The sequence below is a fragment of the Canis lupus genome, chromosome 10 (genome assembly GCF_048164855.1).
Source record: "Canis lupus baileyi chromosome 10, mCanLup2.hap1, whole genome shotgun sequence".
NCBI classification, from domain to species: domain Eukaryota; kingdom Metazoa; phylum Chordata; class Mammalia; order Carnivora; family Canidae; genus Canis; species Canis lupus.
Window position 1 is genome coordinate 1516315 of NC_132847.1, and position 7060 is coordinate 1523374.

A 7060-nucleotide genomic window follows, 5' to 3' on the forward strand; every position below is an offset into this window, starting at 1 on the left:
GGAAGGGTTGAGAGGAGGAATATGAAGAAAAATGATGTAGAAGTCATCTAGAAAGGTGCATAAATTCTTTTCGAATATGAGCTGAGGACTAATTTGGGTTTTTTCTATTTAATAAAAATATTTAATGCTGCCAAAAAGGATAAAAATACAGTAGGAATGGCAGTACAATACAAAGTAGTCTCTCTGAATTTATCTCTTTTACATCTTCCTACATCTCAAACACGTGTTAAAAACTTTACAGTACATCAACTGAGAGGGTTCTGTGAAGTCTTCTACTGGTGCTGCTTTGTCCCCCAGATGTACAGTTTAATCTGCAAGGAGACAAATGTGAAGCAATCTACAAGTTTATCAAGCCTCACTTCAGTTTCTGGAGTGAGCCTCAGGTCTTACACATTAACAGTTCAAAATGTATGCAGCTGCAGTATATTCTCAAGTCGTGAATATTTAGGTGCCTGTCAATCTTGGCCTCACTCTGCCAATAAGGAGAATTTTCCTTCAAAGATGTTTTTTTGGAGAAATTTTTGTTTCTTTGCTTATCTTTCTTCTTAAAATTGAGAAAACTTTTCCTTTCTCATTCACTCTCATCTAGACTGTTTCAACCGCTGCACCTCCTGAGCCATGTTAGCTTTTCGGTCCTCTCGAATATGCTGCCATCGAACACTCTGGCAGTTCTCCTCCATAGCATTCTGTATTTTAGAAGGTAGTCTGTAGAGCAGTCAGCTGCCAGTTTTCCTTCTTCTAGGCCTATCCCATCACCATTATTTTGGTTGGTGAATGATCAAAAGTAGGACACTCTGCCTTAGAAAGTTCTTTCCCCTGTTTCTTGATGTTTTCTAATTGCTGTAGATATACTATATATGACTTCAAGAACTATGTTCTGAATCCTGCTTCTTTAAACAGCTCCTCTTGGGCCAGTGGGCCAAGTATTGTGTACATATAATAGATTCCTTCTCCGCAACTCAGTTTAGCATGACAACTGCTTTGGTCTTCTGCTGCCAAAACATGGGCCAGACATGGCAGCCTGTATTAGGAAGTGGCCTTTGTGTTAAGATGTAACTCCGCTGCACCTCTTCTATGGCAACTAAACTGGCATTAATATAATCATTTTCAGCATTCTGCAGTTTAATATGACTGATCACAGAGGCTTACATCTCTGTATCTGTTTCGACTTCCATTTTCTAGAAACTCGGCCATTCTATGAGGACAGTCACAGGACTCATTGAGAATTTCCAAGTACAGCTGCTGCCAGTGATTCTGAGCATCCACCTGCTAAGACTCCCACTGGACACACCATTGGGAGCAAGCTGGTGCAAGCAGAGCAGCTCAGGCCCCACACAATCCAGGGGAAGCTGCTGAGGGCTCAGTGGTATATGTACACAGAAGCGCAGGATTAAATTTCATGAGGCAGGTAAAAAAACAACCAAAGACTTGCAAGATAAATAACGCCCAGAGCTCATACACAACAGAAAATCGTTCAAATTCCAATCATCTGGAGGACAGAGCACTTAGGAATCATTTGGAGCATCAAGGAAAATCCTCCCAGATGGGTCCAGCCATTGTTCTCTCTCCCTCAGTACAAGTAAATAAATGATGATTCATAGGTAGGTAGGTAGGTAGGTAGGTAGGTAGATAGATAGAATAAAGAAAGATATAATTTAAAACAAAGAAAACCCTGTAAACACTTGGAAAAAATGGTCAATATCATAAGTCATCAAGGAAACAAGTATTAAAGTCAAAATAAGATACCACTTATTAGATGGCCAAATTAAAAGGAGTGACATACCAGATGTTAGCAAAAATGTGAAGCAATGGAACTATCATACATTTCTGATGGAAATATAACACTTCTCAACTATAATTTTAGAAAACTATTTGGCATTTTTGTACAGTTGAATATATGCCAATACTATCACCCAGCTATTTTTCACTTCTAGGATTTACACTATAGAATGAAAACATACATTCATTCAGAGACTTGAAAAGGAATTTTTATAGCAATTTTTTCATAGCCAAAACACTGAAACAATTCACATGTCCATTGACTTGTGAATGGATAAACAATTTTGGCGTGGCTAAACAACAGAGTTCTATTCAAGTATAAAAAGGAATAAACTGCTTATGTACCCAACAGCATGGATGAAACTTACAGGCATTGCTTTGAACAAAAAAAGTCACAAAAGAGTACATACCACATAATTCCATTTTTATGAAATTCTGGACTGTCTATATGAAATTTTAATCTATACTGACAGAAAGTAGATCACTACTTGGATAGAGTCAGGAAGAAGAAATTGCCTTGGAAGAGAACAAGGGACTTGGGGATGATAAAACTGTTCTACGCCTCAGTTGTAGGGATAGCTACATGAATGTATACATTTGCCAAAACTTATCAAACTGTTCAATTAAAATGGATGATTTTTATTTATGTAAATTATACTCCAAGAAGGTTGATAAAACAGAGTTCAATTGTGCTGAAATTGAGAAGATGGCCCTGCCAACACAATCAGAATCTTACCAAAAGCTTCATACATCCCCACTCTCAAGTAGAGAAGCTATTTTTAGGATGTTCAAACATTTAAAAAGGGGGAGGGTGCTAGGTAGACACAAGCAGATACTATGTGCCTGCTGATAAAAGTATACCTATGAAGTGCTCCTGCCAATTAATTAATTAGTTTCAATCTGATCAAGTCTCTAAATCTACTTAACAACAGGCAGGAAATCCAATGGACATATTAATACATTTAACAGACACTATGGGGGGCACATGGCAACATCCAAACCTCAGGAAACTCTCCAAAAAAAAAAAAAAAGACAAGGTTTAGAAGCAGAGGGGGAAACAGCCAGATTAATCTCTCTCTCTCTCTCTCTCTTTTTTAAGATTTTATTTATTTATTCATGAGAGACACAGAGAGAGAGAGAGAGAGAGAGAGAGAGGCAGAGACACAGACAGAGGGAGAAGCAGGCTCCATGCAGGGAGCCTGATGTGGGACTCAATCCCAGGACTCCAGAATCACATCCTGGGCCAAAGGCAGGTGCTAAATCGCTAAGCCACCCAGGGATTCCCTAATCTCTTTTTTAATAGATAATTCAAAGATGTATCATACAATCACAATTATAAACTTTATGTGGATCCCAATTTGAATAAATAAATTGTAAAAAAAATTCCTCTATAAAACAATAGGTAAAATGTGAACACTATTTGATAGTACTAAGGAATTACCGTTAATTTCTTAGCTGTGAAAATAGTATTATGGCTAAATTAAACATATTTATCTCAAAGAGACATATACTTAAACATTTATACATGAAATTATGTGATGACTAGGATTTGATTAAATATAATCTGGGTGGGGAGAGGAGGGTAGGAGTAAAAATAAACAAGATTGGTCATAGACTGGTAGATACATAGAGCTATTATATCATTCTTTCTGGCTTTGGTATATATTTAATATTTGGCCATAATATAATTTAAAAAGTTAGAAAAGAAAGTGATGGCCACCATAGCTCTGGGATTCAGAAGAAATAGGCTCTGTGGAAGAGTGGCAGATCCAGCTAGTTGCCTGGCCAACGTATATTAACCCCTTTTATTTAGTACATTAATTAGAATAGATTATGCTATGTTGCAATAACAGACCACAAATCTCAGTTTAACAAAAGTTCCTTTCTTGTTCATACTATATGCACCATTGTGGATGGGCAAAGGGGACCAGGCTGAAAAGGCTCCACACTCTTGCAGGCATACTGTCTGAAACACAGTCTCTGGACGACCCTGGCAGGTAAGGCAAGACTAAAGAAACTTAAATGATTTTCTTTTAAGCAAGAGCTGGGACCAAGATGGGCCTGGAACTCACAACCCCAGGATCAAGAGTCACACATTCTACTGACTGAGTCAGCCAGGAGCCTCTTAATTGAATTTTTGACTTTCTCATTTATGAGTGACCTATGTCACTTTTTGAACAAAAAAAGTTTCATTGGCCATAACAGATCACATGGAAAGGAGGCTGAGGAGTACAGGTTTCACAATACCCAGAAGGGCAGAAGAATCATATATGGTAACCACTGGTAATAGTTATCACATTTACCAACTGGAGCACATTTTTTTTCTGACTGAGAACATGTCCAGCTTTAAACTACTCAACTTTCCAGACTCCCAGGCAGCTAGGATTGGCCAAGTGACACAAATCTGACATATGAGAAGTTTCACCAGGAAGTGTGATGAAAGAGGCAGACTTGGCATGTTTCCTTGGCCCCTTACGCTCTCTCATTCTTCCAACTAGGAAAAATGGGCACTATGCCTGAGGACACTGCAGCCATAGGGATAGAGCCATATACTAAAGATGGTGGAACAGCAGCTACAAGGAGTTATAACTCCTTGATGACTTCCTAAGTAGCCAAAATATCCAGACTTCTTAATGAAGACAGATAAGTAGATGGATAGGTAGGTAGCAACTGATCCAGCCTTTATTAAACCATTATACCCAAAGCTTTTGTATGTGGCCAAATTTATTCTTTAATAATATGCAAAGATTCTTCCAGATTCAACAGAGGAGGGCAGGGAACAAAAGATCTTATTATTTTCCCTCTTAAAAAACTGAATAATTTAGGAACTCCAGTAGAAAAACAATAATCTTATTAAATTTAATAAGAAATAAAAACAAATTTTAGGAGAGAGTTAACTATCTGGTCACTTAAGGGCAAGGTATCCTGCAGCTGATGAAGGAAATGAGGAAGTATGTGATACATAGGCTAGTCTTCCTTCCTAGGGAAATGACAGGGCCATTGGAAGCAGGCAGGTCACGGAGTGTCACAAAGAGACTGCTTACACAGGGTCACAGTAACATCTCACTAACCACTGAAAGGTAGTAAATTTTCATCACTCTCTGGGTTGCTGAATGATGGCTTGTATACAGGATCCTCAGGGTTCCTAGTCTTTTAATGAATGGATATCCTGTTCAATAACCTCTCTGGTTTATCACCTTGATCAAGACTGGGAGATGTTCATCAAGCTTAACAGACTGACTCTTGACCCTTCTAACAAGGGTCAAACATTATATTCTAACAAGAATATAATTTTCAAATATAATACTTATATTTTCTGAACACAAGTAACTCAAATGCTCAACAATATTCAACACTCTTGAGATAGCCCTTTCAAGGCTATTCAATGGGGAAAGGAAACCCAGAACACAAGCTCAGGCTTTTTCCCTCATCCTACTTTGACAACTGATATAACTAGAAAAATACAAATCAATTTCAACTAAAGACTAAGTCATATTTCTACATACTATCAACTAACAACTGGAAATTGAAATTGAGATAACAATTCCCTTCATAATAGCATCAAAAGGAATAAAATGCTGAGTGATACGTTCAACAATGGAAATATAGGGCTATACACTGAAACCACATCTTTAACTGCAAGAAGTCAAAGATGATCTAGTTAAATGGAGAGACATTCCACATTTACAGATTGGAGATTTACTATTGTTAATATGACAATTCTCCTCAAATTGATCTATCAAAATCCCAGCAGACTTCTTTGTAGAAATTTACAAGCTGACCCTAAAATTTATATGAAAATGAAAAGGACTTAAAATAGTCAAACAGCTTTTAAAGAGCAAAACAAAATTGGAAGATTTACATTACCCAATTTCAAAACTTACTACAAAGTCACTATTAAATTATAAATTGAATTTCATCAAAATTATACACACTCTTCAAGAGACTAGGAAATTGAAGTAACAAAGCAGATTGGAAGAAAATATTTGCACATCATGTATCTAACAAAGAACTCATATCCAGGAAATATAAAGAACCCTTACCAAATAAATTATAAGAAGACAACACAGTTTAAAAGTAGGCAACACATTTCACTGGAGAAGATATATAAATGACTAATAAATACATGAAAAGGCATTCAACATCATTAGTCATTAGAGAAATGCAAACTGAAACCACAATAAGAAGGGTATAATAAAAAAGACGGACAATTCTCAGCATTGGCAAAGCTAAGGAGACAACTGTGACATTCATAACATTCTGGTTGGATATAAAATGGAACATCACAAAATGTTAAATTTGTCAGAATCTTGAAAAGTTAATCACATACTTACCATACAATGCAGTAACCCCACCCCTAATTATCTACTCAAGAGAAATGAAAACATATGTCTACATGAAGACTTGAACATGAATATTCATAGAAGTATTATTCAAAATAACCAAACACTGGAAAGAATCCAAATGCCCATCAATGAGTGAGCAGATAAAAGGAATGCGAAACAGCTGTACAATAAAATACTATTCAGCATTAAAAAGAAACTACTAATACATTCTACAACATGAATGAATCTCAAAATCATTATACTAATTGAAAGAAGCCAGGCACAGAAGATTTCATATTATATGATACTATTTATACGAAACCCCTTAAGAGGCAAATCTATATACAGAGAAAGCACATCAGTGATTGCCCTAGGGCTAGGGAATGACTACAAACAAGCACAGGAACTTTTAGGGATGATGAAAATATTCTAAAACTGGACTGTGATGATGATTATCCAACTCCAATGAACATATTCCAAATTACTATAATGTATATTATATTCTGACAGTGGAAGAGTTTTATGGTATGTATATTATACCTCAATAAAGCCATTTTAGAAGAAGAAAAATGAAGGACATAGATAAAAAGGAGGAGGGTTGGGGAAAGGGGAGAGGAGGAAAAAGAGAAAGACCAAGGTAAGACATTGAAAGTATATGTAAAGAATTAAATTTAATCTTCTGCTATTCTAAAGGGAAGAACTAGCACTAATGAACAAAATGGGAAAAGATAGATTTTATTTGATATAAGGAAAAATATGCTCATTACTTTCTTCAAAAGAAACATCCTATATTAAAAAATTGTTCTTGGGCAGCCGGGTGGCTCAGCAGTTGAGCATCTGCCTTCAGCCCAGGGCATGATCCTGGAGTCCTGGGATCGAGTCCCACTTCAGGCTCCCGGCATGGAGCCTGCTTCTCCCTCTTCCTGTGTCTCTGCCTCTCTCTCTCTTTCTCTCTC